This window comes from Lolium rigidum, chromosome 4 (assembly GCF_022539505.1).
Source record: "Lolium rigidum isolate FL_2022 chromosome 4, APGP_CSIRO_Lrig_0.1, whole genome shotgun sequence".
In the NCBI taxonomy this organism is placed as follows: Eukaryota; Viridiplantae; Streptophyta; class Magnoliopsida; order Poales; family Poaceae; genus Lolium; species Lolium rigidum.
This window is the reverse complement of record NC_061511.1, coordinates 25687095-25697987: the sequence shown is the minus strand read 5'-3', so window position 1 is coordinate 25697987 and position 10893 is coordinate 25687095. Positions and strand designations below refer to the sequence as shown.

The window sequence follows — 10893 nt, the reverse complement described above, 5'->3', positions numbered from 1 at the left end:
TCCTTCTGGAGGAAGTGTTGTTACAAGTGGCTCCTTGTTGAGCTTTCTAAAGTCTAGCACCTTTAGATAAAGGCTATTTAAGCGGAAAGTGCTTTTGGCTTCCAAGCTTCTGTGCTCTCGCCATTAAAAAAAATTAAAAGTTATTTTACAAGTTACCAAAAAATCTGAAAATAATTCTAGAGATTGTGAGTGATACATCTCACAATAATGCGAAATCTCAATCCGTTTTTCTCATTTTGTGTTAGACAAAAATAACAAAATCTGATATGTTTTGGAGATTTTAAAATGACTAATCAAATCTACACCTTTTACATTTTTATGTAGCTCAGAATATAAAGTATTTGAAATTGATATTTTACACATTTGTGGGATACATCATTGACTATAAGCCAATTTTTCAAAAAAATTTAAAACTCAAAAATATTTTTTTTAAACGATATCACTGGTGCCCATCTGCACCAAATATGTGTCCCTATTTAAGCCTTTATTCGATAGATCGAAGCTAGACCTATATATCAAGAGATTACTATATATTAAAAGATTAGAGAGATTGGAAGAACTTTTTATTGTTTTAGCAATTATAGTTGTTGGGCGTGTTGCAAATTATGCAGCTCATTTATATGTGGTATAAAGAAGCTAGTAGTGATAGGAGGACATGCCTGTGTAATCCTGTGATTTAATTTTAAAAAATGATCTGCCATTTTCCCATATATGCAAAGTCCATATTACCCCTTTCCCTTTCGCACCTGCGTGCCCTCAGCGGCTCAGCCCTCCTAGTCGGCTGGGGCGATTTACACAAAAATAACCCTTTTCTGAAACTATAGCACAGACTGACCCTCCGACCAAACTATTTCACCCATCTAACCCTTTTGTGTGGCGCCCCTCACGCCGGCGCCACACCTCACTGTGTGGCGCCCGTGCGTGCGGCGCCACTCTCCCAGCCGACGTGGCGCCCTCGACGCTGAGCTGTGCGCCGATCCGACGTGGCAGGTTGTGTGGCGCCGCTCCCAGCGGCGCCACACTGCGAACCTGTGGCGCCGCTCGGAAGGGCGCCACACATCCACTTAAGTGTGGCGCCCCGCGCCCGCCCTAGCCCGAGCTCTCCTCTTTCTCCTCTCTGTTTCGCGTGAAGAAGAAGGGCGGCCGACGGTTCCTCCTCCTCCCCCCTCTCCCCCCACCAAATCCACCACCAAATCATCAGATCTGTCCGGCCAATCTCTTCCCAATCCCTTCCTCAAGGTATTCTCCCTCGATCACCTTTGTTTCATCCATGATTTTCTCGGATTTAATTCAATTTAGACATGGAACCCTAGATATGAAAATCTTAGAAATTGAATCAATGTGCTCATGTATGTGGTGAAATCCATATTATCATGTATCTATGTGTTGAAATCCTAGATTTGTTGAAACCCTAAACATCAAATTTCAATGAGGATATATGTATGTGAGGTATCCATATTCTTATGCAAGTGGATGTATGTATGTGAGGTATTTGTGATGGCTTATTTGGATATGAATTCTCATGTATGTGTGATGTATATGTGATACAAAAGCTAGATATATTCTCATGTATGTGTTGCTCATATTATTTGTGATGGAATAACTCATATTTGTTAGGAATGGTTCATAATATGGTTTTTTATCCCTAGATATGTATTTATATGTATGTATGTGATGTATGTGTGATGACTTATTTGGATATATTCTCATGTATGTGTTGCTCATATTTGTTAGGAATGGCTCATAATATGGTGTATTTGTGTAAACATGTAGGATGGTGTGGCTCCTAGATCAACTTCTATTGCTTCCGAGCTGAACTTCGTGGTAATGGATTCTCTCATTAGCTAGTACATCATCTACATTGGCATGTGATCGCTTAAGTTGTGAACCCTATGTCATTTCGAACCATGTCTCTGTTGCTACGTGTTGTTTGAATCTATGTGCTACGATGTGAGCTATGATGTGCGCTATAGTTGCAACAAAGGGTTATTTGTGTGTAAATCGCCGTCGGCTGGAGCTAACCAGGTACGGCAGAATGGCTCGAGCTTGACCGGCCGCTTCTTCTCCCCAAATCATGGAAGACCACCACCAGCGCCGCCGACGGCCTCCACCCCCTAATCCCACCGCCTCCTGCTACTGCGCCGTCGACGGCGAAGACCCAACCACGACCTACGCCCTCTCTGGTACTGGACTGGACGCCACCCCCTACACCCTTCTGCTGGTACTGGACCGGCGTGGACTGGCCGACTGGAGATGGTAAGGAAGCCCTAGCTAGCTTGCTCATGCTCCGGTTGCTCTCATCTTTAAGTTGGTAGGCACAATCGAATCCGAACATCTAATTCTTCTCCTTCTCGTTGTTGTTATTCAAGATGGGTGGCCGCTACAATCGCCCGAACTATTCGATCTATCTGAACGACGAACCAATGCCTGACGCCGCATCGGAAAAGGAGCAGGTCAGTATATAGCCGTCCCAGTGCAAACTCTTGTGCTGATTTGTAGAAAACAGAATTTTGGGCTGCTGTATTGAGAGCCCGAGACCGGTTCTGTGAAGCTATACATGCTGTTTGATGTGGTTGTGTTTGCAGGGCAATGAGTATTTCAAACAGAAGAAGTTTGCCGAAGCGATCGAGTGCTGCTCGAGAAGTATCGCTTTGTCACCCACGACGGTTTCCTTTGCGAACCGAGCTATGGCGTACCTTAAACTAAGAAGGCAAGCTCCTACTACACTAGAACCATGATTGTGTTTGAGGAAGCAATGGATGGTAATATTCGTTTCAACTCTCCATGCCTGTCTCTAAGCTTAATTGTTGTCTGTGTGAACATTGACAACTAGTGTACATTACTTATTCTCATAACAGATGCTGAATTTGCGGTAAGTGTTGATGCTAACAATCCAGAACTGAGGAAACAATATTCTGAGATAAAGGCCCTACTCATGGAGGTGAGCAATTCCTTACATCAGTTTCCATCTGGCATCTGACCAAACTTCAGCCTACCTTTTGTGTCTGCATAATAGTAATTTTGTGTTCCAGGCTAGATGCTGTACCAAAATACGACTGTTTAAGATTGTACTAATTATGCATAAAATGTCCAAGAGAAGTTCAGTTCAAGCTAAACATACAATTTCTGAATTTGATAAAGCTGGAGATAGAAAAGATATCACTTCTCACCTAGCAACTGGTCCCCAGAAGGTAGGTTCTACTGCATGATACTTCTGCATTTGTCCTTAAGGAATAATAATTGCCTACCACCCTCGGTTACCTTACAACAAGACACGCACATGGCTCTGCAATTTTGAACTAGCTCAAATCATGTCAATACAAGCCACCCTCTGTTCTATCTTTGTAGAGTTGGTTACGTTCCACCGCAGGTCTATTCAGAAAACCTGTTAGGATGTGTAATATGTGATGTAATTCTACAGGACAGTTTCATGGAAGTTGATTCGTCTGGGAGATCTGGGATCAAAGAGTTTGCAGGTGGTGCGTCGAAAGGAGGATCCGGTGCAAGCCTCAAAGACAATAATATGCTGGTGCGTTCTGACTACAGCCTTTCTGGCTATCGATACCCATGATATCTGAGTTGTTTAAAAACCAACAGAAATATGATTTACGTATTGTATTAGTACTTTTCAGCTTATACCGTGGTATAGTTAGCATCATCAACGATATAGCCTGCATAGCATATGGGTTGCTTTGCTTGTTCATGCATTTTTCTGCACTAGCTGATCCTTATAGATATGTGAAACAACTGTTTCGTGTATTTGGAGTTGTCAAAAGTGAAACAACTGTTTCATGTATGTGGAGTTGTCAAAAGCCAAAACCTGTCCAAGCTCAGTTGCTGGACTGTCTTCCAGTAGCAAACATGTCAATTCAAGCAGAGAAAAGTCTGCCACTATACTGGTTAACTCTTTTGCAACTTGGCTGTTGATGTCAGGGTGGATCAGATGGTTTGTGTGGTTGGAAAATCTTGAAGGAGTAGGTGGAGGGTAAACCCTCCCTAGTGCATCGCAGTACTAAAGCATTCTGCATCTAAGAGCTTACTTGTCTTATAGTTTCACTGCAATTGTTATATAAAGAACTGATTTATCGCAATTTGGTGAAGTTGTACTAGGTTTTGCTTCTTTCGGTCACTTTTCTATTATTTAATGCAGCAACCTCGAGATGCTAAACAGAAGCCTGCACCAGAAATATCAGTACAAGATCTTGCATCACGCGCTGCTTCACGGTATATGTCCAGCACTGTAAAAAGTGTGAAGACACCAAAGACAGCTTATGATTTTGAGGTTTCTTGGAGAGCTATCTCTGACGACCCTGCCCAGCAAATACAGTTGTTAAAGGTTTGTTATTGACAGCCTCTCGTTTTTTTAGCTCCTTAAATTAATCCGGTTGTGTAAATTACTAATTTGTCACATTCTTGTTATGTGACCAGTCGATTCCACCAGAGAGCCTACCAGAGATTTTTAAGAATGCACTTTCATCTGCTTTTCTGATTGATATCGTTAAGTGCACAGCCTCAATCTACCGGTACGCTTGCCTCTTACACTCTCTTGCAATACTGGTTTCGCAACCTTTGATGTTATTACTTACTTTTAGTTCTTATTGTATGATCAGGGATGATGCGGTGTTAGCAGTTAACATTTTGGAGAATTTGGCAAAAGTTTCTCGCTTTGATTTGATATAATCATGTGCCTCTCGCCCATGCATAAATCTGGTATGCCTGAACTTGTGACCTTGCATCCATTGTCTGTTTTCCCTTATCATGCCCAGCTGTTTCTTATTGTTGGTAATGTGACAGTCCCTCAATTTATTTAAAAATGCATGAAAACGACTTGAACTGTTTTCGTTTATACCAAAAATGCGTTCGTACGACCAGTTGGACGCCCCTGACCTATCAGGGATGTTCATTACTTAAGATTCATGCTTTTTTTGCATGAAAGACCTTCTACCTCACCCGTTTCTCATCACAATTCCCGTACATTTTGCAAAACATATCTCGTACTTGAGCTATTTCCTAGTATGCAACGCTTTCCATTCTTGCTCTCTGCCTCTCTTGCTCACTCTCTAACATGAACAGCTCATAAATTTAAGCATCGTTTGTTCATGAACCAAAAACCTTCGATGGACATATACATTTCAGATCTGACAACCAAATTTGGACCATGCTACTGGGAAATGCATTCTTCCTTTCTCAGTAAGTTAGGAATAGGCATAAACATTATTGCTTCAACAAATCTTTACACAATTAATGCATAATCATTTTTTGCGACAAATCTTTACGCATATTTATCATCAAGTAAAATATCGTGCATGTTTATTTAGGATGAAAGTACATATCCTTGGATTTCTGGGCGTCGAATGCACATTGTTACATTCAAATATATCAATACATACCTTGAATTATGTGTTTTGTGTATGTTATGACTACTGGCTTTTAACATGTGAAACATGTGAAGCTACCTAGTTTATTTTTGTAGTGTATGAATAACTTTGAACCGATTATTAGAGCGGTTATCTAGGCTTGGATTATCCGAGCTCTCCCTCCCGGGCTGCTCACGCGGGTGGCTCCGGAGGGCACCTCCCTCCCCCAAACAAAAAAACCCTAGATCTCGAGCCCCTCCAGCCAGCGCCGGTGGTGGTGGTGGCGCCCAGCCGCCGAAGGTGGAGGGCAAGGTGGGGCGGGCTCCTCTCGTCTTCTCTTCGCGTGGAGAGGGGCAGTTGCGGAACGCCGCGGCGTTTGGCGGTGGGTAGCGGCGTTGGAGAGGTGGATGGTCGCGCGGAGTTGCGTGCGGTCACGTGGCGCATGCGTCTTGCCGGGCTGCGAGGTGCGGCATGCTAGCTCCGGCGGCGCTTGGGCCTGATCTGGGCTGGGCGGGCCAGAGCCATTCGCGCCCAGCGAGGAGGCAGCGGCGGTGGTGCCCGTGTGCTGGAGCTTGCGGAGCTCGCGCCAGGTGTTGGCGGGCCCGATCTGGGCCGCCGCCGCTGCCCTTCTTCGTGGCTGATGCCGGGCCATCGCTCCGTCCTGCTTCACCGCGCAGGGGTGTGGTAGATCGGCCAAGAACGCGTCGGGCTGCTGGGTGATGCTAAAGGCTGACTACGGCCCCTCGCTCGCCATTTCGCGCTCATCTCTCTTCGGTGGCATCCTTTATTGATGATGGCTCTTGTTCGCTTCGTTCTGGTGGACAGTGGGGTCGAAGTCAGGGCTGGGAGAAATCATGTGTGGTTGCGGACGACAGCGATGCACACGGGCGCCGTTACTTTCTTGAAGGCGTCGTCGAGCCCTTTTCGTTTCACCCCTTCCCGGGGCGCCAGGGGAAACCCTAGATCCAGTTGTTGGATCAGGCAGTGGTGGCACTTTGGTGTCATCCCCTTGTTGGAGGCTCTGTGGAGGTTGTCCGAGAGTCCCTAGACGGCAGATGGAGCCAGAGGTGGCCGCTACTTTGAGCGTGGGTCTTCGAGCGCCTCTCGCCTTCTGCTGGGAGGGCCGTACGTCAACGTTTACCTCCCTAGAGTTAGTGCCGTTCTAGGTTGTCATGCTATGGCAGTGACACGCTTTCGAGACCTTGTGCCCTTCCTTCGCGCCATTGTTAGCCAGTGGTTTGGCAAGGCGGGTGCTTGTAGTGTGCTAGTTTGGGTGTGCGTTGTAAGCCGGAAGGCATCATATGTTTGGTTTTTGGTCTAGTTTCCCTCATAAACTGGACCATGTTGTTCTCTTGTAAGCTTAATACAATGACGCGCAGCTCTCCAGGTGTTCTCAAAAAGAAAACTTTGAACCCTATAGCCGTTGATATTGTCTAATCCAACAGTGTAGAGATGGCAAATCCAAGCGTTAATAGCCATTAGATCAACTTTTAGGTTCACCGGATTCTGCTACATCGTGATTTCACGCTGCTCTGCCAGATTGGCATTGCTGGCTACCGGCAACGTCCGACCACGCCTCCATACTGGGCACCTTCCCAAGACCTACCTACCATCCATGCATTACATCCCTGTGAACTCGATCCGGAGAGGGAGAAAGTATAGGGCGAGAAGGCATGGAGAGTGAAGAACAAGAAAAGGAAAGCGCGAGAGGCGAAAGGTGAGCTATGGGCAGTGTCATGTTCAGTGAAGCACCACAGATGCGGCAGTACCATGTCAGGGTGTGGAACGGAGGTCACTAGGAGCTGATGTGGCAGGGGCGATGGTTACCCGGAGATCGGAGACTCTGGATATGAGCAAGGCAGGGGAGAGGTGCCTTGGACTGTAGTGTAGAGGGCTAGAGACCCAGCAGCAATCTACTCCCAGCACTCCGTGGTTGCTACTATGTGCTGTAGATTTTGATGATATATGGGCAACAGAATATACTGAGGATCAATAGCAAGGCGAACTGTCCGGGCTGACGAAAGGGTTTGGGCACATGTTCGGGATATGTGATTATCATAGTTTGACATACCTACATAAATCAGTCAAATACGATAAATGCTGATTGGAAATAAAGTAGAGGGATGATATGGCAGATGTGCAATACAACCACCTGAAGCCATCTCCGATTAGGAAACAACTTTATGTTGAGTGGCTGCAAGAACAATTTTAATTAGGAATATGCTACTTGTCCCAGTAATTACGACGTACAGAACAAATGATTTATCAGAGCTTCTTTTCCTTTCAAATGAATATGTGAAATTGCACTTTGGACATAACTCTACTATTAATTTTAAGTAGCTGCACAGCATTCAGTTGGCAATACTGTTCTTATCTTCTGCTTCCTTAATTCTTTTCTGGTCAGAGCTGCGGAAGGTCTGGGGTCAAACATTCCTCGTTGAAAATGGGTCGCGAGATCAAGTTGAAGCCCTCAAACTGCTGCAAGCCAAATACGTTCAAGGAGGATGGCATGAGGACATATTCACTTTCCGCTAATGATGATGATGTTGTGAAGACGATTCCCTAGAAATACTATGCCCTCTAGTCGAACGATATTGGAATACCCTTCTTGTAGAGTGAACGTTAAATTTACCTGGAGCAGTAAACCGTAGAATTCAGAATCAGGAGTATTTTGCTTTGATTTATCGGGAAGTGGGCCAACGGTTCTCGTTAGAATTTAGAGGCTTTTATTCTGCGCAGCAGTTTATGGGCCGACTCTAACAGGCCCACGGGATTTACGCGTTGGCCGGCCACAATCGCGTGGACGGTACAGCCGCGCGCTTAGCTTTTTTGTCCCAACTCTCTACTGTAGTATTACTTTTAAGTAGCTGCACAGCATTCAGTTGGCAATACTCTTATCTTCTGCTTTCTTAATTCTTTTCTGGTCAGAGCTGCGGAAGGTCTGGGGTCAAACATTCCTCGTTGAAAATGCGTCGCGAGATCAAGTTGAAGCCCTCAAACTGCTGCAAGCCAAATACGTTCAAGGAGGATGGCATGATGACATGTTCACTTTCCGCTAATGATGATGTTGTTGTGAAGACGATTCCCTAGAAATACTATGCCCTCTAGTCGAACGATATTGGAATACCCTTCTTGTAGAGTGAACGTTAAATTTACCTGGAGCAGTAAACCGTAGAATTCAGAATCAGGAGTATTTTGCTTTGATTTATCGGGAAGTGGGCCAACGGTTCTCGTTAGATATTAGAGGCTTTTATTCTGCGCAGCAGTTTATGGGCCGACTCTAACAGGCCCACGGGATTTACGCGTTGGCGGCCACAATCGCGCGCTTAGCTTTTTTGTCCCACATCGCTAATACAGGGAGGCTGGTGCCTGCATAAAAGGCATCGTAGGATCAACCTGATCGCCGAGCTTGGTAGTGCGAGCTCCTAGCCCAGCTTCGGGGGCACAGTTGGAATGATGAGATGACACTGAGAAGAGGATGGATAGCCTGCCGGGCCTGCCCCCGTGGGCCCGTTACCCTAGGTCATTTGTGATGGGGGCAAGTCCAACTCCAAGTCTCACTCAGTGTGTCTTGCTGGGCCTACACCCCGAGGGCCTGTGACCCTAGGTCATTTGTGTTGGGGGCAAAGACTCTTCTCTACCAACTGTTTTTTTATTAGATCTTTTTATGTACGGAAAAACTAGTTTTCACCCGGATGATCTCACGCGAAGCGTGCTATGTGTGCGCGTCCCTCATTTGAGATGGGGGGGGGGGGGTGGGGGGGGGGGCAAGCCCACATACTCACCTACTCTAGTTGCTCGGACTGAATAAGGGAACGACCTCGTTCGTCTACCTAACCTGGCAAGTTAGAAGTGGGTAGGGATGGGTTTGAGATCGAATGGAGAAGGTGGTGGTTGTTTCCTCAGATGTTGAGTTTTTGGTTCCTCCAGTCGATCTCCTACGTCCTCTCATACTCGACCTGCTCGGACTGAATAAGGGGCTGGCCTCGTTCGTCTGCTCGGCCATGGCAAGTTAGAAGTGGTTAGGGAAGGGTTTGCGATCGAACCGAGGAGGTGGTGGTTGTTTCTCGAGATGTTGAGTTCGTCCGGGAACGTAGAGTGCAACGCGGAAGAAGTGGTCCATTGAAAAAGAGGATTTCGATGATGGTTAGGCACATATTCGGTAATACGAGGGCTCACATCTGGCGTCCATGGTGGTGGTGGAGCACAGATCTAGAGGCGGCTTTGATGATGTTGGTGGAGGAGGAGGCGATGGTGGTTCGCTGCATGTGCGAAGGGAGGCGACAGCGGTGACTGGGGGTTGGGGAGAGAGATACACGCGCGCGAGAGAGAAATTCAGGAGAGAAAGGGCAGTTCGGCAGGGTTGTGTGCCGGTACATTGTGGGCTTGTGGCCTTAGGGGCGGGAGTTCAAGATGACAGTTTTCCCTGTGAGGACAGGTACCCGTGGGTATATACCCGCTAAGAATCAGGATGGGGGGCAAAGTCCACCTGCGGGGTTAGTGGGGTGGGTACCAGAAAGCTTAATTGGGCAGGGATGGGGGGCAAAATCTCCCCATGGAGTATCCATGGATACCTGGGACCCCACCTATCACAGTAACAGAGCACCTCAAATATACATAAAGACCCCTAATTTTATCCACCGACCACAGTACCACACCTCCTCTCCTTTCCCCTCGCTCCAGCCGCCACTTCTCTTTTCACATCCCTTAGCTGGAAACCACGACGTAGACACACACCGCGCATCGCCCCTCCATGTCTATCGTCACCATAGAAAGAGCTTGCACCATCGCACCATGGAAACACCGCCACCTGGCAGCCATGCTGCTCCGCCAGATTGGCACCGCCGGCTATTGACAAAATGTGACCACGCCTCCACGCTGGGCACCTCCTCGCATCCTACCATCTATGTTCTTCAATCCATACATTCGCCCCTGTGAAGATGATTGGGAGATGGGGGAAGCATAGAGCCAGAAGGCGTGTAGGGTACAACCCACCTAAGGACTCAAATAAAGATAATTACAATCCAGTCCCTGGATTTAATATGGAGGACCCTACGGGCAACATGGTAAACTTAAGTTACGGTTGAGTCCAACCAAACAGCAGCTCCAGCATTATCATCGCAATGGACAAAGCCACTTGGGAGCGTGGTGCTGCCACAACTCTACCTCTAGACCCTTGAAATCGTGGCAAGTTGAGGACGCCGAGTTGAAGCTGAATTGCCTCCCTTCACGCCAACTTCAGGCTAGGAGGAAATTTACACGTGCCCGCTATTCAACCGGAAGATCCGGTGGCAGGGAGACCGGCGAACGACAACCGTTGCACATTCCTTGGAAAGAGGACGAAGGCCACAACGTGTACCCTAGCTCCAACCCAAGTGCGGATGTGGATAAGCCCCTACTTAATCTGACAGGATTGGGACCTCCATCTTGCCGCTCAGGGGTGTGGTAGATCGGCCAACAACGCGTCGGGTTGCTGGTTGATGCTTAAGGCCGACTACGGCCCCTCGCTCGTCATTTCACGCTCATCTCTCTTCGG

At 47.0% G+C, this 10893-nt stretch overlaps 1 pseudogene; it reads left to right on the top strand.

The window, feature by feature from the left end:
* Window positions 1-2368: 2368 nt before the first annotated feature.
* Window positions 2369-8041, top strand: LOC124708559 (annotated as a pseudogene).
* The last annotated feature ends 2852 nt before the right edge of the window (window positions 8042-10893 follow it).